Source organism: Xenopus laevis, chromosome 1S, assembly GCF_017654675.1.
Source record: "Xenopus laevis strain J_2021 chromosome 1S, Xenopus_laevis_v10.1, whole genome shotgun sequence".
In the NCBI taxonomy this organism is placed as follows: domain Eukaryota; kingdom Metazoa; phylum Chordata; class Amphibia; order Anura; family Pipidae; genus Xenopus; species Xenopus laevis.
In genome coordinates, this window is record NC_054372.1 from 197,961,091 (window position 1) to 197,988,510 (window position 27,420).

Below are 27,420 nucleotides of genomic sequence, written 5' to 3' on the forward strand. Positions count from 1 at the left end.
GTTAGAGCCATGGTCTAATGATAGAGAGCCTAATTCATATGTAATGTCATTTACATAAAGAACATTTTTTTTATTGATAGTAGCAGTTGTTGACTGCTAAAATCATGGATTTGTAACGGGAGCGCCCTCTGCTGTTCTGATGAGAGAGCAGTAAAAGCTTCAATTACTGATGAGAAAAGAGTCTCCTTGATATATCTTAAGGTGGCCATACACAGGCAGATTTAAAGGAGAACTAAAGCTTAACTAAAGAAATAGCTAGAAATGTTGTACATGATGTTTTGTGCTTCTGTACCAGCCCAAGGCAACCACAGTAAAGATCTGTGTCTCCAAAGATGCCCCAGTAGCTCCCCATCTTCTTTTCTGCTGATTCACTGCACATGCTCTGTGCTGCTGTCACTTACTGAGCTTAGGGAGCCACTCACAATATACAGTACACATAGAATAGAAATGTCACAATATAAGGCTGATTAGTAATTAATACACATAATTACTACATGGCAGCACAGAAACCAGTGCAATTAGCATCAGAATTTAATAATCAGCAAACCTGTAGCATCAGCTTATATTACAGCCAGGGAAGCTCATTTTCTGCTGGATAATTAGTGACGAGCCCTAAGCTTAGCTTCTCAACAGCCAATCAGAGCCCACTGAGCATGTGAGTGTCACAGACACTTTCCAAGATGGTGACCCCCTGTGACAAGTTTGAAGTCCTGGATCATTGCTGCTATTGACAAGCTGAAACTTTAGCCTCGTGCAATAAGTTCACTATAGAAAATAGGACATTTTTAGCCACATTCATTATTAGGGTTTAGTTCTCCTTTAAGCTGCCGATTTGAGTCCTATTCTGCACTTATTTGCCAGTGTATGGGACCTTCTGATGGGCCTCCCCGACTGATACTAAAAATGGGGCAGATATTGGTCAAACAGGTTTAATGTTCCCCATGATTGAGGACCACATTGGCTAGTTGGTCCTCGTCCTGTTGTCGCTCATTGCTATTGTTGTAAACTATAGGATAAGCTGACATTGCTCTGCCTTTGGTGGGCATGTAAGGAGAAAGATTCACTCATTTGGAGACATTATCAAACAAGTGGATCTTATAGTGTATGGCCACCTTTAGTTGTATCACTCCTGTCACATTGGGCAATAGAACTGAGCAGACGAGCATCCGAAGATGCCTCCTGCCTTAGTAAATTACATTTTTGTTGTTCTGTCTGCTTGTAAACAATAGACACATCTATTATTTACAATCATTGGGTATTTCACTTATAAGAAGCCTCAAACTGGAGTGATCCATAATAAGTACTGGGCTGGTATGGGCTGGTTAGTTCCTACCTACACAATAGAGAGACACTGTATAGGGATATTCTGATTGGTTCATGTCATTGCTCATTGCTGATCTGCCCAAGTTCTGCTTGTTACATCTTTTACCCTATTTGATAGAAATTGCTGGTATGTGCTGTGATGAAAAATGTGTCAGTTTTTAGGGTAATTGGCATTTAGGACACCGAGTAAATCTATAGTAAATAATCAGTCATTTTAATAAGTAATCTACAGGTATGGGACCTGTTTTCCAGAATAGTTGGGACCTGGGGTTTTCCAGAATTTCCGTAATTTGGATCTTTGTATTTTATCGTCTTCTAAAAAAAACATTGAAACATTAATTAAACTCAATAAGGATTAATTATATCTTAGTTGGGATCAAGTACAATGTGCTGTTTTATTATTACAGAGAATTACATGGAATTATTTTTTAAAGTTTTTAATTATTCGAATAAAATGGAGTCTATGGGAGATGGGCTTCCTGTAATTTGGATCTTTCTGGATAACAGGTTTCTGGAAAGTGGATCCCACACCAGTAGTAAATCTCTATGGGCCAGAATAATCCACGTCTTAGACCCTTTTATGAAATACCTTGGTGTTCCTATAAAATCTTATGCTGATTTGTTGAATGGATTAAAATATAAGTACAGGTATGGGACCTGTTATCCAGAATGCTCGGGACCTGGGGTTTTCCGGATAACGGATCTTTCCGTAATTTGGGTCTTCATGCCTTAAGTCTACTAGAAATTAATTTAAACATGAAATAAACCTAATAGGCTGGTTTTGCTTCCAATAAGGATTAATTACAGGTATATCTTAGTTTGGATAAAGTACAAGCTACTGTTTTATTATTACATAGAAAATTTTAAAAAATTTGGATTATTTGGATAAAACGGAGTCTATGGGAGACAGTCATTCTGTAATTTGGAGCTTTCTGGATATCAGGTTTCCGTTTAAGGGATCCTATACCTGTATTGTATGGTCCTAATACTTTCCACTCAGAGTATCATTCCTCATCCCATGTCTTCCCCAGGGTACATCATTGGACTAGTTACTGATATTTCCTTTTATATATTTGAGTTCCCATTTAATTCATGGTGGTGGATAAAACAATAATATCCAATAATACAATAATAACGGTAATGGATAAATGTGCTGCAGCGTTGTTGTCTCATTGTCTCATTTATGGTGTTTGCACCCATATCCGATAAGGTTCTGCCTGGTTCTGGGGCGTTGATATTTTATAGGACATTTGGAGGTGAGCAGGTTCAGGAGTGGGATGTGACTAGTAGCTTCAAAATCACCATTTGAGTGCCAGACATTAGTCGTCACTAGTGATGGGCGAATAAATTTGCCTGGCATGAATTTACGGCAAATTACCGTTTTTCGCCGCCGTCAAATAAATTTGTGAAACTCCCATCAAAAAATTTTGGATGTGCGTCTGAAAGGTTGCTTGCTTCAAAATCGCCTGCGCTTCAACGGTATTCGGACGCCCATTGACTTTAATGCTGGCGTCAAAATTGATGAGATCGACTTTTCGGACGCATCCAAAATTTCGCCCATCGCTAGCGCTCACCTAAATGACCATTTGCATGTTTCATGGTGTCCAATTTCATTGGTCAAAGCTTAGTCTACAGGATAAACAGCACCATGCAGGATCCAACACCAGAAAAACCTTTATTGTATGTAATAGTTCTGATGTTTCAAACGCTTGAATTAAGGCCTATGGTGGCCCCAAGGATAGGGAAAGGCCAGTGGGCACCTGGCTAGTAAATCCAGGCCTGTGTTCACCAACCCCTTGGATGTTGCTCCTAGTGGCCTCAAAGCAGGAGCTTATTTTTGAATTCCAGGCTTGGAATTTGGTTGTATAAAAAAACATGTGTACTGCCAAACAGAGTCTCCTGTAAACTGCCAGTCCACATAGGGGCAACCAGATAGCCAATCACAGCCCTTATTTCACACCCCATTGAAACTGCTTCCATGCTTGTGTTACTCCCCAACTCTGTTTACATTTGAATGTGGCTCGTAGGTTGGCGACCTCCACCGTAGAGTAAACCAGATGCATATAAAACCCCTGTTCTGCAGGGCTAATTATTCATTCATTCTGCAATAAAATCAATGAAGTCTGCAGCCTCTAAATGAACAGCTCAAGCAAAACATGAAAGGACAACCTAGAATTGCGTGGTCTGCGTGTGGTTGCCGTAAAGAAAGTAGACATTTGCTTGGCTATAGGAGTCGTTAGGAAGGCAATTGCATTGTGAAAAGTGAAAATAATTTTTTAACACTAATGCACAGTTTTTCCCATAAAATATCGTGCCCGTGCTGCTATTTCATCTGATGCGTCAAATGGGCGCAATTGTTTTTGAGTTTGCGTTTTGCGCAGATGCGTGCCGCATTTTCAGACTGGGGGTCCTTTTATTTCTAGAGCCAACATCGACTTTTTTTGCAGAAGATTGTCACTAGTGAGAATATTAGTGAGTCCTGGGTGTAAAATTGTTGGGCGCAGTCCCAGTATGAAATGCCTGGCAGCTCATTGCAGGAGAGGAGCTTTAATAATGGGAAAACGAATGCCTTGTGTTTGTCGACGGAATGGAAAGTCCGATGTCAGGAGCTGAACGGCCGGGCGAGATAATGTCGGTGCCTGAAATCCGCTTCCCTCAAACATTCCCAGGGGACAAAGTTCTTGTATTGAATCTAAAAGGGATGTACATTCAGCTATATTTCTTCACTTCAATTTCACTCATACATCACCCCGCGCTGACACCGTGCCCCCAAACCCCATTATTCAGCTCTTTCTGCTTCCTCACAGCCATGACCAAATTCCTTCCCATTAATTGCATATTCAATACTTAAACAGCAAAAAGGCTGCTGACTTGCAATTTCTCTGTTCCATAAAGCAGGACGGCCCTTCCATTTACATAAAGAATAATAACGTAGAGTGAGACAGAGCGAGATCTGCTTGTCGGCCGGATGCACTGGGTTTAGGAATGGGGCACCAAGGGTCATTCTATTTCCAAACCATCCCCATCCTCAGCATAATAGGGTGGGATCTAGTTACTGAGTAATAATGTTGGATATTTTCAGTGTATACGTCTGTTGTTGAACTACAACTTGCCTTATCCTACTGGCAGTGGGAGGCTGTGCGTGGGTGCTACTAATGAGCAATATGGCTGATCAATCCCACAGATGGGCACTGAAATGCTCAGAAAGCAACACACAGAGATATATATATATATATATATATATATATATATATATATATATATATATATATATATATATATATATACACTTGCACCAATAATCATATTGCAAAGTAACACTTTTTATAAGTATAAAAAAGGAAAGAGGAATTATTTACTACAGTGGAGCAAGAGTTTGTTCTATTCACTCTGCAGCTGCCATTCACTGTCAGGAGCAAATTTCTGCACCTCCGGAATAGGGGGCAAAAATCTTTACCTTATATTGAATGCATTCCTTTTTCTTGAGTAACGAAGGCTATCTGTAGGGGATTCAAATAGGAGCTACTGGCTTGTGCTCTGCACACATTGGGGATCCTAATAGAAGCAATTAGTTGGTGAGAAGAGTGGGGGATATATTAGGTGTAGAAGGGCAAGATGGAGACAGTAGACAATGATGGAGACAGCAGGGCAAGATGGAACCAAAAGACCAAGATGGAAACAGTAGAGCAAGACGGCAACAGTAGGGCAAGATAGAGACATTAAGCCAAGATAGAGACTGTAAAGCAAGATGGAAACAGTAGGGCAAAATGGAAACAGTAAGGCAAGATGAAGACCATAGAGCAAGATGGAGACAGTAAGGTAAGATGCAGACAGTAGGGCAAGATGAAGACCCTACAGAACGATGGAAACAGTAAGGCAAGATGGAGACAGTAGAGCAAGATGGAGACTGTAGGGCAAGTTGGAGACCATAGGGCAAGATGGAAACAGTAAGGGAAGATGGAGACCATAGGGCAAAATGAAAAAAGTAGGGCAAGATGGAAACAGTAGGGCAAGATGGAGACAGTTTGGCAAGATGTAGACAGTAGGGCAAGATGAAGACCGTTGGACAAGATGGAGACAGTAGGGCAAGATGAATACCCTAGAGAAAGATGGAAACAGTAAGGCAAGATGGAGACAGTAGAGCAAGATGGAGACTGTAGGGCAAGTTGGAGACCATAGGGCAAGATGGAAACAGTAAGGGAAGATGGAGACCATAGGGCAAAATTAAAAAAGTAGGGCAAGATGGAAACAGTAGGGCAAGATGGAGACAGTATGGCAAGATGGAGACTGTAGGGCAAGATGGAAACAGTAAGGCAAGATGGAAACAGTAGGGCAAGATAGAGACAGTAGGACAAGATGGAGACCGTAGGGCAACATGGAAACAATAGTGCAAGATGGAGACAGTAAGGCAAGATGCAGACCATAAAGCAAAATGGAAACAGTAAGGCAAGATGAAGACAGTAGGGCAAGATGGAGACATAGGGTAAGATGGAAACAATTGGGCAAGATGGAAACATTAGGGCAAGATGGAATCAACAGAGCAAGATGGCAATAGTAAAGACAGAGACAGTAAGGCAGGACAGAGAACCTAGGGCAAGATGGAGAGAGTAGAACAAAATGGCAAAAGTATGAGTTGTCCATCTTGAAGCCCTTGGTACCAGCACCCACTGCCAACAATATGTCTCTCAATTATACTTTCAATAAATGATGGGACCCAGCAAAAGCTTTTTTCCCGAACCCTAGCCCTTGCCCAGCTAAAGTTACCCAACTCAGGAATAATGACACTATTGGGTTTTTGCAAGCAGCCGAGAAAGCGAGAGAAAGTAGCTGTTTAGGGAATGGTCCTGTCCATGCCCTGGTTATATCCACACTAACTCTGAGAAAGACAAACAGCTCTGTGCTGCATTTAATGGCACCATCTGCACAGGTTTCGGCAATGTAATTCTCTGTAAATGCCTTTCCGTGGCCAAATCCCAGTGCTGAGGAGTCAAGCTCTGCAGAGAACACAATAGAAATTGGCATTAAAGTGCTAGTACGTGTCCACCCCCTGTACCGTGTTAAATAATAAAATTTTAACAGAAACTGAACTACAACTCCCATCATTCTCAGACAGCTATTGTTACAAAGACTCCAGGTGAATGAAATAGTGCAACAACTGGAGGGATACGTAAGTATTTATAGTCTAGCTGTGGCTGACCGAGGATGCTGGGAGTTGTATGCCAGCAGTAACTACAGAGCTGGGGTAGCTCCTGATCCTGGAATGGCACAAAGAGTTAACGTTGGAGCCTATAAATGCTCAGCATTGCATTCCTCCATGGCATTCATTATTTCCAATCACTGGTGTCTGCTCAGCATTAGTGCAAATGATAAAACCATCATTCCAAATAGCAGTTTATATACAAGGTGCTTGCTCTGGAAATGAACAAGATTCTGTTTGGAATGATTCTTGCGAGGAGACTGTCATGCACATTAACCATGTCTGCGGCTGGAAGAGCAGCAATGTCCAAAAGCAGCACTGACTCTTACATGGTGAGGTCTGCTAACAATGCCAACAGAGACCTAGAGATAGCATGGAGCATTAATATAATAATAATTAATATAATAATTAATATAATAATGTGACTGTTGCCAACGTGTCCTACTGTCAACAATCTTGTCCTACAATTAATTGTTCAACATATTACCCTACATTGTCCATCATACCCTGCTTTGCCCATCTTGCCCTACTGTTTCTATAATGTTCTACTGTTGCTTTCTTGACCTTTTGTCTACATCTTGTTCTGCTGTTGACATTGACCTGTTGTCTCTATCTTGCAACTGCCAACTTCCTTTTCTGCTCTTGCCATCTTGACCTATTGTCTCCATCTTACCCTACTGCCTCCATTTTGCCCTACTCCAACTCTCTCCATTGCGACCTAAATTCTCTATCCTTTCCTATTGTCTCCATCTTGCCCTACTGTCACCAAGATGTTCTTCTCTCTCCATTGCAACTTACTGGACATTATCTATCCAACCCTATTGTATTTATCTTGCCTTACTGTCACCAAGATGTTTTGGCTCCACTGCAATCTAAATTCTCTATCTTACCCAATTATCACCATCTTGCCTTTCGACGTGTTCCTCTCTCTCCATTGCAATTTACATTATCTATCCTACCCTACTGTCTCAGTATTGTCCTACTGTCACCAACTTGGTCTTCTTTCTCCATTATACCCTAGCTTTTCTGCCTCATTGTCTCCATCTTGCTCTACTGTCACCAATATGTTCTTCTCTCTCCACTGCAATCTAAATTCTCTATCTTACCCAATTATCACCATCTTGCCTTTCAACGTGTTCCTCTCTCTGAATTACAATTTTCATTCTCTATCCTACCCTACTGTTTCAATCTTGTCTCTTTTTTCTCCATTATACCCTAGAGCAGTGATCCCCAACCAGTAGCTCGTGAGCAACATGTTGCTCTCCAACCACTTGGATGTTGCTCCCAGTGGCCTCAAAGCAGGAGCTTATTTTTGAATTCCAGGCTTGGAGGCAAGTTTTGGTTGTATAAAAACCAGGAGTATTGCTAAACAGAGTCTTCTGTAGGCTGTAAGTCCACACAGGGGCTGCCAAATGTCCAATCACAGCCCTTATTTGGCACATCAAGAACATTTTTCATGCTTGTGTTGCTCCCCAACTCCTTTTACTTCTGAATGTTGCTCACGGGTTAAAAAGGTTGGGGATCCCTGCCCTAGAGTGTCTATTCTGCCTCATTCTCCCCAGCTTGTCCTATTATCACTATATTGTTCTACTGCCTCCCATGTGTCACAATCTTGCACTTCTATCTCAATCTACTGTCTATCTACTGCTACCATTATTTAAACAAAAAAATACTGCAGATAGTGCCATGGGACATTAGACAGTAGCTCAAGATGTATATCAATGTTGCCCAACCTATAGCCCATGGCCCTATTTTTTCATTGCCCCAGGTCACTGCCTAGCTAAAGACATTCTTTATTAAGATGTTTTGTTTCAATGCAGAACTAGAGTCTTTCTTCCCAGTAACATGGTCCTTTTAAGCGAATTCTCCGTTCATCAGAAAACATTGTAGGAGAAAAAAAAGCAAAAGAAAAAACAAACTAACGCAGTTTCACGATAATCCAATATCTCTTCAATAAACTCCGGCACAGAGAAAGTAATTTGAGATTTCCATTTAACAAATTACCTAACAATGGCTTTTCTTTGCAGAGGGTGACATTTCAGCGGCTGGTTTAAAGTTAGCAAATCTATTTTCCAATCACTTGAGAATTAATATCTCTTTCTCTGAGCACCATGGAAATGACTCCTGCTCCCTCAACATCCCCTTCAAAGGCTTTCAAATCAGAATCAATTTTAAGGTGTAGTGGTTCCTCAAAAATAGACTTTGCATTTCAAAGGACACCAGTGAAGGGTATCTGCTCCATGGGGCACGTGTGATCTGGGCACAGCCAGTTAGATTGGAATTTGCACTCATTGAAGTTAGAGAAGACAAGATCCGGAGGAGGCTGGGAAGACAATTCTTTAAACTGAGAGAAATCATGACTTCTGATAATCCGACTCGTGTTAAGCCAATCAGAATACAGGATATGATTGTGCAGTCAGGAAAATTATATATCAGTCATTCTATGATAACAATGAGCAATGAACATAAGGAAACAAACATCACTTATACATTATAAAGGACAGTGTACCCCCTACTGTAAATGATAAGGATATTAGAAGTCACTGAGGGGTTGTTCTGTGACCATATAAAGGCACAAGGCTGCAGGCTGAGTTATACAGGGAACTCTGAGTATCACTCATGTATTATAAGGGATAATGTACCCCCTACTGTAAATGATAAGGATATTAGAAGTCACTGAGGGGTTCGGTGACCATATAAAGGCACACGGCTGCAGGCTGAGTTATACAGGGAACTCTGAGTATCACTCATGTATTATAAGGGATAATGTACCTCCTACTGTAAATGATAAGGATATTAGAAGTCACTGAGGGGTTGTTCTGTGACCATATAAAGGCACAAGGCTGCAGGCTGAGTTATACAGGGAACTCTGAGTATTACTCATGTATTATAAGGGATAATGTACCCCCTACTGTAAATGATAAGGATATTAGAAGTCACTGAGGGGTTGTTCTGTGACCATATAAAGGCACAAGGCTGCAGGCTGAGTTATACAGGGAACTCTGAGTATCACTCATGTATTATAAGGGATAATGTACCCCCTACTGTAAATTATAAGGATATTAGATGTCACCAAGGGGTTGTTCTGTGACCATATAAAGGCACAAGGCTCAAGGGCCTCAGTTGTTTTTATGCCTTATAATATTGATATAGTGAATAAAGTACCCCCTCTTGTAAAATATATGGATATTATAAGTTACCGAGGAGTTTCATGACCATATAAAAACACGAGGCCGAAGGCCGAGTGTTTTTATACAGGTCATGGAACTCCGAGGTAACTTATAATATCCTCATATTTTACAACTGGGGGTACTTTATTAATTATAATACACAAATTTTAGTGAGTCATGTGACAGAAATTACATCACTACTCACCGTTTATAACTGATGACATCACTACTCACCGTTTATAAGGATATAATTTACAAGATATTCATGGCTTTTGTGTATTATATATTGATATGAGCATATTTTAGCCATTTTTGACTTAATGGTGTGTTTGTGCAGTTGGTGTAAGTAGATTATTTGTATCAGTCTCTGCTATATTTTTGTGTGTGTGTTTCTATCCCTATACCTGAACCTGTTCTCAGTTTGATGACCAGGCTCCCAGGAACTCACACAATAGCCTGTGCTGTATTTATGGCTCTCCATCCATCTTCGGGCGTGAATGCCACAAAGGATCTTACATCGGCGCACTGTCCATGAAACGGCATCGGCCATGGTAATTAATCGTATGTTTCTTTACTGCATACCTCCATGATTGAGTGGAAATGGACACATCCATTGATTATACACCACAAACCTGAAGCTTTGAGTAGCCATTCAATTAGGCTGGAATTATGCTGTCACATCCGAAGACGCATTAGATCAGTTTGCAACCTTTCCAGAACTGATTCATAGTCATAAGGCACAATAATGTTCCTATATCCCGGATTCTTCTTATCCTTAGCTAATTCACTGTCAGTGTCTTCTATTTCATGTGATATTAGATGGTCCATATCAAGTCAGTTATATTTGATTTGTTTGATAGACAACTTTGTCATGGATTGTCTAACCTGGTGGTGGAGTTTGGTCAGGCCCCTCTTGCTTCCATCATTAATAGAGGTAGCAAATTAATATGCATCCTCTAATTTTATACCCATTCCCATTCCTGTTATACACTCATCTACTGCCTCAAGTTGTGGCTACGACACATTTTGGTAACCTAGAACGCATATAGTTTATGTGTGAATCAGAATAAACAATGAGGCCCACTCCTATGTTGGGTAGGTGCTCATTTTCATAGTGTGCAAAGACAATTCCAGTACCCAGGGCTGGGAGGTTATTTACCCTAAGCTGAAGGCATCAGAGGACCCTTTTGAGGATACGCATAGACAAAGGACATAGTATACTGTATTGTATAAGAAGCTTTTTATATATCAATATATACATTAGGATGTTCATCCTGGATTCTTTGCCCTTCTGAAATAAAGAGAGTCCAGGACCATCGGGTTTGTGGCTAATGGTCCTACATACAAAAGAAGTACCAGAAGAAAAGGACATGGGGCATAAATTGTCACCACTTCTTACATGTGCCTAAAATATGAAATGAGAATATTAAAATTTAAGACTTTTGGGGGAGGGGGATAATATCCCTTTCTCATCCGTATTCTCTGCATTTGCACAGAGCACCAGCCAAAGCCCAATTACTGTTCTTCACACGGTGATTAATTTAGAATTTCTTTAAAAGAAACCCTTTGTATTCTCCCACTGAGATGCGAGATTGGAAAGAGAAGACGCAAGAGGCGAGATCAGACGTTCTCCTTGAACTGTTTCGCTGCCTGTGAGCAGATCCATTCTTAGACAGAATTGCTGAGTATTCCAAGTGCAAAGAGAAAGAGAGAAAATAATTCTTTCACCCCGGCCCTTTTGCTTTTTCTCCCCAGCGTGTATTTGACATAACTAAGCAAGGCGTACGCGCATTAGTATTTTGGTGTTATAATGGATTAGCACAATTGGTTTCATAAGCCGAGGGAGAGTTCTGCCTAAGTAGTGCACTTTAATGTATAGCTTATTAAAGATTGCAATTCAATAATGCATTGATCTTGCCTTCTGTGCTGTGCAAGTCTGTAGCTCTCTAAACCTAGGACAGGAGTTGCTTTGAATTAGAGTTGTGCTCTTGTTAGATTTGCAGGATCAAGGGAAGATTGGAGACTCGCTGCCATTATTTTCTTTCGTAAAGGGTTTCTCATCCTTGTTAAGAAGGGTTTGGGGCAATAATAGCTCATAATAGCTTATAATTTAAGGCAGTGATCCCCAACAAGTGGCTTGCAATCAACATGTTACCCACCAAACCATTGGCCTCAAAGCAGGTGCTTTAAATGCCAGGCTTGGAAGCAAGTTTTGGTTGCATAAAACAGATGTACTGCCAAGCAGAACCTCCTTTAGACTTCCCATCCACATAGAAATGTTTTTATTTATAAAATCACTTTACCTTTAATAATCAGCACTTCATAAACAGTTCAGAAATCGTAAAAGAAAACAAAAATAACCAAAAATCCCACAAAGTCACCCATTTAATCTTCAGCCCACAGAGTCCATCCATCTGTCCATTGGCAACTTTCCATCAAACAAAGCAAATGAAAGGCCGGTTTGCAAAGCTGCTCCTCCAGCCTACCCATCCCCATAGGGGGGCTACCAAATAGCCAATCACAGCCCTTATTTGGTGCACCCAGGAACATTTTTCATGCTTGTGTTGCTCCTCAACTCAAGGTTAAAAAAATGTTGGGGACTCTGGTTTAAGTAATATCCAAAACCATCCCTTTAACATTTCACTCAAAATGTCTTTCATGCTGGACAGACCCTTCCACAGGGTTGGACTTCTACACAGGAGAAGAGCCCCACAATCTGGGAACCTTTATTAGAGGTTGTTCTTTTATAACTTCCAGCCCCACCCAATGGTCAAAGATAAACATTGTAAGTCAACAGCCTCTTGAGCCATGCTAATATCCAACAGCATATTTTACAGCTAATATGCAGTTTCTTTATACCCTAATTAAAGGACAATGTATTAGCCCACCCTGCTTAGATGCTTTGATAGCTGCCATATTTTTCATCTCCTAACCAAAGCTATTGAAGATCAAAGATAGCTTAAAGCTAAAGGGTTAACAATACCATTTTAGATTCTCTTTATTTTGTAGGCACAGTCAATCTTTTCATTTGTAATGCATACCGAAGAAGTGATTCTTGAGCTGCAGAGGACTGGTGGTATAATGAGAGTTATTTCTCATGTAGAGTATTTATTTAGGGACTGTAGATATTCTTTCTCCATCCCCCCCTCCCCCAGGAATAGTCCATTGGGACAGTTAGATGTATCCAGTTGTAACTTACTTTAACGCAGCTCATAAAATTCAATAATGCTGTGTATTTAGGAACCCACATGAATGATTCATGAAAGTGATGCCGATCATTCCATAGAAAAGAGTAGTACAGATACATGAGGGCATTATAACACTGGGAATGAGAGAGGATGGGAAAGTGTAGTATATCATATAAGAAAATTAGCACTTAAGATGCTTGGGTGCATGAGATCTGTTTGCAGTCTTTCCAAATGGATTCTGTTCCTGTATTCCAGAGTCATCTCTTCCTTAGCAAATTCACTGTCAATGTCCTCTATACCATGCGATACATGATCCATATCAGACCGGTTACATTTGACCTACAATAATGGGCACCACAACTTGGTCATGCATTGTCTGGTGGTGGAGTTTGGCCAGACCCCTCTTGCTTCTTGTTATACACTCATATCTACTGCCTCAAGTTGTGGCTACCACACATTTTGGTAACCTAGAACACATATGGTCTATGTGTGAATCAGAATAAACTATAAGGCCCACTCCAATATTGGGTAGGTGCTCATTTTAATAGTGTGCAAAAGCAGTTCCAGTACCCAGGGCTGGGAGATTATTTACCCTAAGCTGAAGGCATCAGAGGACCATTTTGAGGATAAGCATAGACAAAGGACATAGTATATCGTATAAGAAGCTTTTAATATATCAATTTATACATTAGGGTGTTCATCCTGGATCCATCACCCTGCTGAAATACAGAGAGTCCAGGACTATCGGTTTTGTGGCTGATGGCCCTTCATACAATAGAAGTACCAGAAGAAAAAGGAGATGGGGCATGGAGGGGTTGAACTTGATGGACTTTGGTCTTTTTTCAACCAATCTAACTATGTAACTACAAATTGTCACCACTTCTTATATGTTCCTGAAACATAAGGAAGGAGAATATCTTAAATACGAATACCTTAAAACAGTTGGGAATTGGCTCTAGGTGTGACAAAGCTGCCAATACTATTTTATTGCCACTGCAATAACTTAATCAATGATTCTCAGACTTATCTGCTGGAAAGGCTCCCTGTTTGGGAACTATTACAGTGGCTGAAATAAATCATTATGTGAAGACCATTAAACATAACCAAGCGTTTTCTGTAACTCCTCGCTGGGGGTAATTTTGAAAGCATAATCAAAATTCTCTGGGGAAGGATATAAAATGGAAAAAAAGGACCAGTTTTCTGGACCTGGTGGAGAAAGAAACACAAGCTCATGTGACCTTGGACCAGAGATTCTCTACTTTTAGTCCCAGCAGTGGAGACGTGAATTGGTGGGCGGATACATCAGCATTTAATAACCATGCCCTCTGTTGTTTTCTTTTATTTTCTATATATAAATGGGAATTTGTTATTATTATTTCCTGCTGGCTCTCCCAAGGATCAGAGGAAAGGATTCTTCAATGTGACTGAGATGATCACACACATTTATAGAGATTATGCAAAGCTTGGCTGGATGATAGATACTAACAGCTTTAGCAGAGCAGATTAGATGGAATTTACTGGTTCTGGTTGTTTGGTACTGATGATGCAGGAAGATATGGACTGGTTCTGGAGATATCTTTAGTCTTTATGCTAAAGTTAGTAGTGCTACTTTAAGTCCTCCCATTACAGGACCTACATAAGATTAGTAGACCTACCTCCTACATTTCTGTACATTGGGTACATAGGGTTCACCCAGACCCTTCCACTACCAGCAGAAGGATGCAACTTTCATATCTCCATCTGTCCAGTCCCCATGAAAGATTAGGGTTTATTTTATCAAGGAGGAGCAACTGCTAAACAGGACTAAAGCACAATGAAGGTTTTTTTGCCTATGCCTATTTTCCAAAGCTGATGCCAGATACAACTTATTCCTGCCATGTAAGAGGTGTGCATGTGGGCAGCCTATGGGTTAGAATGGACACTGCTTATTGCTATCACTCGACTCAGTAGATATGTCTCGATCTACACATGAATAACTATCAGTCTTGATGCTGCTTCCATAAGCCAAGCCATGGATTTAGAAACCAACCAGAGTGAACCTAAAAATCCAGGACCCCCAAGATGGCTGCATATTGCATGACCCTCCAGACAGTCTAATGGATTGTAAATAGTCTGACTCAGTTAAACATATGTAGGAGAAGCACAGACCAACAGTGGCCATGGTGGAGAGGGACAACTCCCTTGTATTAGTTACTAGGCTTAGGAGGCCACAATGCCACAAGCTGAACTCACTACAAATGGTATATTGCATAATCAAACCAGTATATAAAATACAATGGACATCAAAGGCATCAAACTATAAAGCAAAGAGAATAAATATGCCAAATACACCAGGACAGTCTAGGTGAAGGGGTTATTTACATTTTGGCCACTTAACTAATTCTAGGTCATGGCTGAGCTGAGGATGCTGGGAACTGTAGTTCCTCACAGCTGGAGAGACCTGGTTCTGCAGTCTATGCACTGACAATCACAATGCTGTTGAGGAATCCCAACCCCCCCCCCAATGTTCTACATGCAAAGTCATATATCAAGATCTATCAATGTATACAAGTTGTCCTTTACCATTAATGAGCCTTTAAACGCAGCCTTACATCAGAGCACTGATCAAGCTGAACTAAAATAGAGACTGTTATTGACTTGTCAAATCTACAGCCATGTTTACTCTGAGCACAGGCTACATCAATTGAAAAATAATTGACGAAAGACGAGCGTATTCAGCAAACCAATAATCAGTGATGGAGCATGATTGGGTGGCTGACATATCGCCTGAGATTTTAATACCTTTACCAGTCCTGCTGGAAATGTATTTTCAAAGGTTTGTGGTTTAAAGGGGAATTCCTTATTTATAAGGTTAAAAATCAGGTTATGTTTTTGGATTTAGTTCCCATTTAATTCACAGTAGGAAGGGGTGGCCACCATGGCTGATGTGTTTTTGGTTAGATAAAGGCTCTGGGTAACTTGCTCTATCTGATATTGCTAAATTACCTGCTACCTTACTCTTTAAGGTTAACCATTGAACATGTTGGAGACTTGAGTGTGCTTTGAACCTGGATCAGTTATTCATCATCAAATACAGAAAAAATACATGATACACTGCCACAGTAGAACTCAGCTACAACGGTTAACAATGGTGCTCCCTTCTGTAGTAACAGGGCATCTTTCCAGCCAACAATCAATAAGGTTGCATTTAAAGGGTCATCAGTGGTAGTGTCTATAGGCTGGTGGTTATCATCACACCTTTTTTTTCTCCCAAAAATGCAAATAAATGAAATTTCAATTATTAATCGGTATGTATATCGCCAACTGCTGAGTCTCAATTTCTTGGATCATCTTGGTTCCTGACTGCTGGAGTAGGGTCCAGGAAGAGCTGACAGTTGCAACACTGGCTATCCATTTACACAAGACTTAAGTGGCATTTGTGATGTAAAGGTTGCAACAATGCCAAGCAAGTGGATCTTTAAACTGGGTTAGTCTGATCATTTGGCCAATAGGATAAAAATGCCGATCCATGCCATCCTCACCTGTCAGGATTTTATAACTTGCCAGATAGCTGGTTGGTTTTTGGCCAAATAAAACTCAGGCAGGTCAGAATGCAGACCATAAATTGGCCAATGCATGGCTATGACAGCACCCTTAGCTCACAAGACTTTTTCACCAGGGTGCTAAGCAACCCAACTACCTTGTGCTCCTAACTTCTTTGCTTTGAAGTCTAAGTCTTCCACTGGTTATTCATTATTCCCTAACCTCAAATACCTCGGGGTTTTAGACACATGGCCTACTACTTCACAAGGTGATCTAAAACACTGATCCATACCCTAAGCTCTTACTCTACTCTATACCTTAAGGAGACACCCATTATAGCAGCTAGCTTCTTCTTCCCTGTTACTCAGTAGGGGGAACAATCTATGCTGATAGTTAGAAACTCACACAGGTGTATTCAATTACAGTCCTGGCTCACTGTGATCTTGGGTAATGCCCTTTATCTCACTGTGCTTTGGGCCCAAAGAGAATGTGAAAGTTGTTGGTATGTGAAAATATCTATCAAGTCTTCTCTCATTTGGCCCAAAGTAAGCTTGTCATCTTCCCTAGGAAAATTTAGTTGGCAACCGCTATTTTGGATGAAGATGGTACCCATAACTTCCAAAAATGGCCTATTCAGAATTAGCTTGTTCCTTATCACAAACACATTGACTTAAGTTTGTTGGACACTCCTTTTGGGTAGAGAAAGATGTCTGAACAAGTTTGGACCCTTGCTTTAATTAGATCATGGTCATGTAGACCATAAAATTAAACTTCCAAATCTATTGATTTATGACTCCCAGTTTCTTGTTGTCCTTGATACCTTTTTAGACTATTAGTTGACCACAGGACCCTTCAATTGCTTGCTTCAGAATGAAACTACATGCACACGGCATAAAGGGTTATCTTCTAACGTAAAACTCTTTGTCACCTCATTCATCTAATGCCTGTTTCTCCTTCCCTTACCCTGCGGTGAGAGAGAATTGTTGGATAAAATCGTACTGCAGCTGAACGCATAAAGAGGATTTAGTTCCCCATAAGGGAAAAGATATCATAAAGCACAAGGAAAAAAAAAAACCTTCACTAAAACTGAAGGGAGATGACCCTGAGGGGAGGAATGTATAGCTCAGATTGTGTTCATTTGTATCACATAGACACCAGAGAAGGGAGAGGACAGAGCAATGGGATGTTATAGGGCTGCTGCCCCCATGAAAGCAGATGTGTTTGGGAAGTTAATCCCCAAGATCCCTGCAATGAATGTTTTCATTTGCTGAAAAGCAATTTCAGGAGATGTAGCGTGTTCTGTATTCCGAGCAAAGAGACCGAAACAGTGTGATGGCTTATCCTTGCACACTGTAATGATAAACACAATAGTATGCTTATTGGACAGCTGTGTCACGGTGAATTATAAGAGAGGTTTGCATGGGTCCCTGCTGAGAATACAAGAAAAACAATACTTTAGGAGCAGATGGGGAGATGTTTTAGAGATAATCTCACATCAACAATGAGGTTTTTCCTTATCTTGATATATGTATTGTGAAATATATACTCGGTTTCCATGCTAGATGCACATGCATACATGTACTTAAGGTATCATTGATTTCTTTATACAGTATGTTAGATGTTCTTAAAATGCACCATGATCTGCTACTCAGCTTTGTACGCTAATTAGGTCCTAAACCAAGTCTCATGAGGGTAGCCCCTTTAATATAGACTTTACTGTATCCCCTAAACATGGAAGGATATAAGTTTGTATCCCATTGTGAATACATCAATCCAACGATCTTGTCCTACTGTCACCATCATGTTCTACCATCACATCTCACCCTACTAAATGGCCTGTCTGTAATGCTGTCCATACACTCTAAGCTTAGAATGTGACTTCACCATCCCCTGCATATGATGGATACAATTAGTTCTGGTGCCATCTTTAATTAAGGAGTATAATAAATGTGCAAACCATAGCACCTATACAGATACACATGGGGACTTCCAAGTGACAGGTGACCACATTCCCACTCTAAGGAACACGTGTGTCTCTCTCATGTGGAAAATGCAAAGTAGGAAGCAAATTATTTATGTCAGGAGGATTGAGGTGGAAGAGAGGAAAATTGTCATGGTAGAACATCAGAATAGGATTACTGTCTAGTAACTGTTCTTCTCAACCTCTCCACTGTCAATAAGGCAGGTCTCTAACATTGCCCTTTGTTTTCCCTGGTCTATATTACACCTCTTGCTTTGTTAATTAATCATCATAAGGGCTCAAAGTTCTCCAGTGATCTAAATAATGGGTTTTTGATAGGATCCCAAAATACTTTGGTCTGAAAGTTCTGTTATTTGCCTATTAAGTAGGGTGATGCCTCAGTTTTCTCATTACTACGATATGTTTTAGTAATACACTTTGTAGTAGCAAATTTGCAGCAACACTGGAGTCTCTGTATGTTGGTAATACTGAGCAATGATGGAAGCAGAGAGTTAATCTGTTCCCCTTGCACAAAACTTTGTGGGAACGGCCAGGTTAATCCAAGGATTCAGGCTAGCCACTGTGCCCCTGATCTCAAAACCAATTTTCTTTCTTGGTTTTGTAAAAGTAAAGGTCAGCTGCTAGAATGTGATATCTCACAAGCCTTTCACGCTACACTGTGTCCTTCTCAAGGAAATTAGGATTCATTAAATTGCAGGCCCTGATCATATTGCCGGGTCTCCCAGTGGCTGCTGGTCAACCCAGGAATCCACTGGGAGGAGGGCACACGTCAGTAGAAGAACAAAAGCGATACCTCAGGTTTCATGGCAGTTTGAGTCTCGCTGTGAGTATTATAGGCATGGTTTCCCATGTTAGAAATATCATATCCTTTTTTTTATTGCCCTTGAAATGTCTTCAATGCTCTGTTCCATGTGGGATCTGAGGCTTTGATGCGAGGATTTTGTTTTTTGCTTTTGCTAGTGTTTTATGTTTGTCCAACACATTCATAAGATTATCAATGCTACGGTTGCTACCAGGAAGGTCAGAAGGGTGTGTATAATCTGAAATTATTGCATTTCATTGAGGGGATACTTCTAGTTTAACTGGAATGGACAGATCATCAATAACTAAAGTTTAAATTAAAGAAATATGCTGCAAATGACTATTTTTATGTGCAGGGCCTATTGGACAATCCAACACATACTGTAACTTACACCATAAAAGAGGATGTGATTTTTCTTAACAATGTTTCTTTCTGAATCAGCTTAGACCAACTCTTTTGATGCTCAATGTGGTCTAGAGCCTGCTTTAGACTATCCCTACATGTAATACAGTAAAGGTTGCTTCCCTTTACTCATAGAAGTCCCTTGTAGAGCATTGGGTTGGTTTTGTGTAGAGTTGGGAAAGGAAGGGTTTTTTTCATTTATTTGTCACCATGAAGTTCTGTCTTTTTGGCCCCACTTGCTTCAGCTGGTGGATGATGTTGAAGAACCAGAGAGAGTAGAAGTAGATCGGAATAGCTAGACGGAGATTAAGGATAGTTAGCAGAGCAGCAGCTTTCAAAGAGAAGAGCAGAAAGGTTAGTATTCTGGGTGTCACCCACCATTGTAGGGACTTAAGTGGATAGGCTAAGGGATAGAGTGGTTGCTAATATATTGCAGAGTACCATACCCTGACAATGTCTGTATATGAACAAAGTGGGATAATCCATGATTTGGGTTATTTAACTAATCCTTTAGAAAAGCATCTTGAGATACCTTCCTCATTCATAAGCAAAGTAGAGGAAAAAGGTCCATGATTGGTTCTAAGATTTACAATGACATGGAATCCCCAAGGTTGAAGCTCATCCAAATGGCCTAGTATTCCTAAGATTACTATTTGCATGAAATAACCTCAGGGTGAAGGCTAAAAGGCTGAGGATCCTCCTAAGAGTCCAATTTGCTTGGAATACATTCAAGCCTGAAGCAAACCCCCTTCATGGATGAGCTTCGCCCCTGAGGGTATGACATGTTAATGGACATATTAGAAGTGATCCTGGGAGTTTTTTTCCAGAATTCTTTTTGCTTAAGTTATCCTTATTAAGACACCTCTTCAGTTATTGTTGCTGATTCATTTCCCAAATATCTTCAGATAATCTTTATTCCTGTCGAATGCCCCTACTTTTAGAAATGAATTTACGGTATGTTCATTCTTTCTGTTATTCTGTTTTGAAGCTCGGGAGGTTTGTAATGATACATTTTCACATCTGGCTCATGCCTATATCTAGAAGGACAGCCGGAAAGTAAGAAAAAAATTCTGGTTTGGGTAAAGCAGAAGTCAAGCAAGGTGCGGGGAATTGGATTCTCTTAGGGGATCTCATTAACAAACTAATGAGAGGACGGAACAATAAAAGGAAATATGTTGATACGCTATAATTCACTTGCATCATATTTAGATTCCAAAGCCATGGCAAATAGCTCAGAAGTTTCCTTTTCTTCCTAGCAAGAGGCGCATCAGCTCGAATTTTATAGAAAATGAAAGGCGTTCTACATGCTTGGGAGGTTTTAAGACCTTTTGCCTAGAGGCGAAACTATATAAAAGACCAGATTCAATTAATGATGCCTCTGCTTTAAAAGGGTTCCGTCCTGTTTCAATAGGACGATACAGGTAGATGTATGTTTATGAATCTCTTGGGTTATTTATGGGCTGAAATGTTCATTTAGCCATTGAGGAGCATTCTGACCAGGCTATTTTTAGCTGAGGATTAATATCTTTACTGCGGGTTATGGGAACTTTGCAAAGGCAATACATAGTAAGTTAGGTTGAAAAAAGACACATGTCCATCAAGTTCAACCTTTTTACTTTTTTTAACCTTCCTAACTGCCAGTTGATCCAGAGGAAGGCAATATAACCCCATCTGAAGTCTCTCCAATTTGCCTCAGAGGGGGAAAATTTCCTTCCTGACTCCAAAATGGCAATGGGACCAGTCCCTGGATCAACTTGTACTATGAGCTATTTCCCATAACCCTGTATTCTCTCACTTGCTAAAAAGCTAAAAAGATATATATGTATAAATATATACAGTTTCCCATTTACAGCAGAACCAGCAGGTAGACTACAAGCTAATAAAAAAGTTCAAGATTGACCCAAGACAAAAATGGTGTGTATGGCACAGAGGAATACCTATGATGGCTAAGGAATTCAAAAAGCAAAAGAAATAGTCACTTATGAAGAAGCTTTTAGTAGAGTAGAGGTCATACATGGATTTTGAGGGGCCAAGGCAGCAGTTCATTGACTTGTGTATGAGGTCTATCCTGTCTGCCTGTCTGATCAAAAGCTATCAATCAGGTTAGAGAACCCCATTGGACAGGACTAGCCCAGCAAGTGTTTTTTTTCTGACAGGTCCTCAACCAGTGGCTCTCGAGCAACATGCTCCTCACTAACCCCTTTGAAGTTGCCCCCAGTGGCCCTTAAAGCAGGTGCTTATTTTTAAATTCCTGGTTTAAGGAAAAGTTTTCATTGCATAAAAACCATGCGTACTGCCAATGAGAGCCACCTGTAGGTTGCCAGTCCACCTGGGGGGCTACCAAATCACAGCCCATACTTTGCATCCAAAGAAACATTTTCATACTTGTGTCGCTCTCCAACTTGTTTTACATTTGATTGCGGCTCACGGGTAAATAATGTTGGGGATCCCTGATCTAATCATTGGTCTTGTGGCAGTAAGTCTTTTGCCATGAAGCAAAGTTTTGAATGCCCCACCACCATAACTGAACTGAACAGAGGAAACTAATGTTTCTATTAAATGCTGAGCCTCGGATTCTGAATGGTAAGTCAATAATTAACCAGGGAACCCGTGTAATGATAGAAAAATGTAATCAGTATTGTTGATGTGCCACAGCGACTTCTCAATTAACGGGCGAGACCCAGAATGCCTTAGTGCTTCATGGTTACCCTCTTGTACGCCGCAGCTTTTTCTTTTTTTTCTATCTTCTCTCCTTCCTTGGTTAAATTCTCTTGCCTTTATTGATTCTGCTAGAAAAACACATTCATGAAAAATAAGAGTAAAATTAAATTGCATATGAGTTGTATATATATATATAAAACACATCTCGCCTCATGCCATGAAAATATCGACAAGCCCTGTCATTAAAATCTCCCCGCCTGTCTTTAAATAAACACTTCTAGCGCTGGCATTTGAAACGAGAGGCAGAAATGGGCTCGGTATTGACTCAGAAATGCCCAGTCGATATTGCGAGGAAAGAAATTAAAGATAATAAATAAGTACAAACTGGTAAAGTGGACAGAAGTTCTTAAAGCCATTAAGGGAGTCCCACTGGTAGGAGCCACAGAACGTGCAGGTGACCCTATAAATATCACTGGCAGGAGGTGAGTAATTGTCCAGTTTTTTAGTAAGGTTAATGATTGGCTAATGATTCATTGTTTCTTCTATGGACTATGGTACTGTATATCTAAGTTATTTTGTCTAGTGGCCCATAGGGGGTCCCAATTGAAGAAGAACACAAAGCTTGGCTCTAGAAGTGAGTGCAGATAAAGGAATAGATTGCACATGTTGCCAAACGACAGGGTAATGTAGATGGAGAAACAAGATCTCTAGGTGGGACAGAATTAATCTTGGAGGGAACGAGGCTGATTTGTCTCCTAAGTTTGTAGATAGTACAAATGTAGACATTTACAACTAGGAGAGGCTGAACTCATTGCAAAAGACCAGTCCAAAGAACCATGTGCTTAAATATGGTCAGATTTGCATGTTTGGTAAAGCTCGCGAAACAAGAGAATCTTTCTCCCCTCAGTGGGTGGGTGACATCATGCAAATGCGATTGTCCAAATGATCTAATTACAGTGAAGGGGATAAAAAAGTTTGAGTGAAGACCACATCAGTGAGATCCTTGATCCGACAGAAAAATCAAGCTTAACAGATGGACATCTGGCTGATTTTCGGCCAGATATCGATAGGGGAGGCCTGTTGGAGGACCTGTGTATAGCCATCTTTACTCCCAATTTGTGTCTGGCAGAGGTGCAACTCATTATGCACCCAGAATGTGTATGTAGTGCCCCATGCAAGGCATGAGCATGTGGCCCTCTAAAGGCTTGAGAAGTGCTAAGCACTATGATCCAGATGAAGGCACAATTGGCCCAAGATTGTTGAGAGAAGCTGCTCTTCATTAGCACCAGACTCAATTGCTACAGTAGGTGTATTTTGCACCAGTCTCAATTTCAAGCACAGTTCCATGTGCAGCTCTTAATTTGGCATTAAATGATCCCTAAAATATCTGCTTCTGTTTAATAAGGCGACTTTGTTTGGTTTGCCCTTATCCTTTGTACGAAGGTATACTGTATAGCCGTGAATGTCTGGCTGCTCTGTGCCACAATGAAGCAGGATTCTTCCCCGCATTAAGCCAAAGATTTATACCTCTCTCCTTTCACGCATCCAAACCTCTCATCTGCATAGTGTAATAAAACATATTAAATTCTCATGTCTTCACCTTTTATTTCGAGGCTAATAGGAAGCCAAATATATAGGTAAGTGCTTCTTAGCCTGCTGTTAATGGCAATTTAATTTTCCCGCAGCGTTTAAGTACCTATCATTATAAAAGAGAATGCGTATTTGTTTATGACAGCGATTTCATTATGAATGGGATCATATTCCTGCCCTCAAGCAATGAAATCATCTTTTGCATCCTTAGCTTGGGAGTTTGCTTTTGTTATGTCAGTTATTCTCCATATAAAACAGCACAGGTTTCATACCGACCACCCAACAATAAATTATTACACGTACTTACTGTACTTTGATATTGGAGGCGCTACTTGTTTATTCTAATGGGCTTATGTAACTCACTGAAGGTTGCGTTTTCTTACATTAAAGATTGAGGTCTGCTAACAAGCTCTTCATGGATACCTTAGAGCAGTGATCCCCAACTAGTTGATCGTGAGCAACATGTTGCCCTCCAACCCCTGGATGTTGCACCCAGTGGCCTCAAAAGGGGGGCTTATTTTTGAATTTCTAGCTTGGAGGCAAGTTTTGGTTACATAAAAACATGTGTACTGACAAAAAGAGCCTCCTGTAGGCTGCTAGACCACATAGGGGCTGCAAAATGGCCAATTACAGCACTTATTTGGTACCCCCAGGAGCATTATTCATTCTTGTGTTGCTCTGATCTCCTTGTGCATTTGCATGTTGCTCATGGGTAAAAAAAAGTTTGGGGACCCCTGCCCTAGAGGCATTGTTGTGGCTAGAGACCCATCAGAAACCCAAGACTAATCAAGACTAAGTGGTGCCCTAGACATGCTCATGGTTTGGGTGCCACTATTTTACTCAATGTAGTAAGGCAGTTGGGCAAGAGACAGAATAGCTGGTTGCAAGCATCGGGCAAGATGGAGACAGTAAGACAAGATGAAGATGTAGTAGGGCAAAATTACCACATTGGAGCAAGATGGCAACATTAATGTTCAATTTAATTTATGTATTATATATATCATTATTTTTCGTGATCAATTATTATTATGAATGTCTTTTTATGAAGCTCCTTATACCCTACTAAAAGGTAATAGGTTATATATCCCTTCAAACCCCATACCAATATACCTAAAATCTGTCTCTATTTAGACAAACAATCCTGATTCACAGACCCCAAATAGTGGCAGGGCTTGCCAGGACAGGTCCAAGGAACATGGTAGCTCAGGGTATGGCGATGCCAAAACTAACCAAGGGGTGAAAATGTTAGTAAGTGGATAGTGATCAGCTTGGATTGACAACATGGTTGGACTACTGGAAGCAAAGATCTACACTGTATTCATTTTTCTATTATTGGTACTACAGTTACGGTTGTGGATGTTCCCTTAAAATTATTATTATGATTATTGCTTAATAGCATTGGTTATAGAGGTAGATCCAACCTCTCAGAGAGCCTGAACATCAGTCGAAGGGACAAAGTTGGACTGATTTATAGTGATGGGCGAATAAATTAGTCTGTCACAAATTCGCGGAGAATTTCCGCATTTCGCTACCAGCGAATAACTTTGCGAATCTCCCGAGAAAATTCACCTGCGTTCAAAAATTTGGGACGCGTGCTGAAAAGTCAATTGTGTCAAAATCGACGCACGTCAACACTCTTCGGATTTCCATTGACTTTAACGCCAGGCCAAAATTGGATTTCGATTTTCATTATTTTTTCGCGAATTTTTCGTCGTTTCGGGAGAAATTCGCCCATCACTGCTGATTTACCATCAGCAATGACTTTAGTATTGGACTTGTCTCATTTCTACTTAATGTTTGTGCCATATTGCTTGTGTCCTCGGTTGGTTTGATATGTGCAGATCCGTATACTGGATTTTAGGTGATTGGAATATATTGGATGTTGCAATTTATTAGGCCAGTTGGACAAGAAAACCACAAATTTTGGACTTAATGTTTCTATGGTTCTATCCAAGTAGAACTTTAGCTTTATCAGCAACTTATTATGGAAAATAAAGAACAAAGCCACCAGCAGAAAAGAGGTTAATACACAAAGTTCCAAATCTAGAAATAAATCATATGGGGTATGCAAAGCCCACGGAGTGAAATCTAGACAAAATAACCCCTTTGTATTTAAAGAATAAATCCAAATCCTTCTGGCTTAAAGCCTCTTCAATGTAAAAAGCTTTGGAAGAAAGATTTCTGATGCCCCGGAGTGAAAATTACAGGCCGCAGTGTTTCCAGGCACTTAAGGACTCACTGAAAGCAAACGTATGGTTCCAATATTAAGCAGCTCAGCTTCTGAAACCCAGGGATGGAGGTGCGTGAATTGCTTCGACATTTCAACTCGCCTGTCATATTGGGTTTGAGAAAATGAAAATGGTGACCTCAAAATGATGTTGTTTTAGTCAAAAAGATTTTTTGCCTCATTTTAAAGCAATCGTAATGCAGGTGGTAGAACATCACGATATTTGCCATATGGGAGAATGAAATTAAAATGAAGCAAAAGGATGGAATAAAGGAGAGAAAAAGAAAAGAATAGGAATAACAAGGGGAACAAGAGAGAATGGACAGGACGTAGAGAAGTGAAGGCAGGCAAAGAAACACAGGGAAGGAGAAGAAGAAAATAATATAAGGCACACAGAATAGCAAATAAAGTGAAATATTAAGAGAAAGGGAGAAGTAGAGGTAAAACAGGAGACAAAGGAAAGAATGGAAACAATTGAAAAGGAAATAAGTAAGAAAGTTCTCATGGTTCTCATGCCCAGATGAAGCTTGAAGGCTCTACCTTCATAGGTTGGTTTTGCTTGAAATCATACCAATGAAACCTTGGCAAAGTTCTGGGAATGAGGTACGACATTGAGTTCCCAATGGTTTGTTTTCCCATTGAAAAAAAGATTCATAGAACGGTGTCCATGTGTCTTCGTGGCGTGGCCATAGTAGACGAAACTGGTCATTAGTTAGTGATTTCATGCCAATAGCGCTTGAACCATTGTTCCTCATGATACATCAGACACTTGAGCATTTTATTTACTGTATCTCTTGCCATGTGTTCTCCAGCCAATTCCCCTTCAAGCACCAACGTTTCTTACACTTGCCCATAACCATGATGGATTGCATGGCACCTCCATAATAACTCTCTACTGATGTCTTAGCACCTGTTTTATGTCCTACCATAATGTTTGTAGATTTAGGTTTAGATAGAGGAACACTTACGTTTTACTCATGTCCTAGCTATATTGTATTTTTAGTATCCCAAGAATTTTTGTGAATTTAAACTAGAATAGAAAGAATGAAAAACTTCCACTGATCATTTATCAAACTGTGTCTGTCTGTGTCATCTCACTCTCCAACAATTAGCAGGCCCTTTTGGTGGTCCTCGTTATTGTGCTACTAGCAAGGCTTTGCGTGAAGTCCTCTGTGTGGAGGTTGTATTTTTGGAACATCACATCAGTTTTGCTTTGAACATAAACCCTTTTCTCTATGTTATGTTAACCTGGTTCAATTTATGGATTCTGGTAACAGATGTTGGTTCAGACACTTAGCTGCTAGATGTTCTCTGGTTTGTTTTATTCCAGTTCATTTAAAGGATCTGTAGACGATTA

At 40.3% G+C, this 27,420-nt stretch overlaps 1 protein-coding gene across 13 annotated transcripts in view; it reads left to right on the forward strand.

Annotated features, from left to right (window-relative positions):
- Positions 1 to 27,420, forward strand: part of LOC108705540 (CUGBP Elav-like family member 4) — a 614,898-nt gene that overhangs the window by 403,618 nt on the left and 183,860 nt on the right. The gene's annotated exons all lie outside the window — the stretch shown is intronic.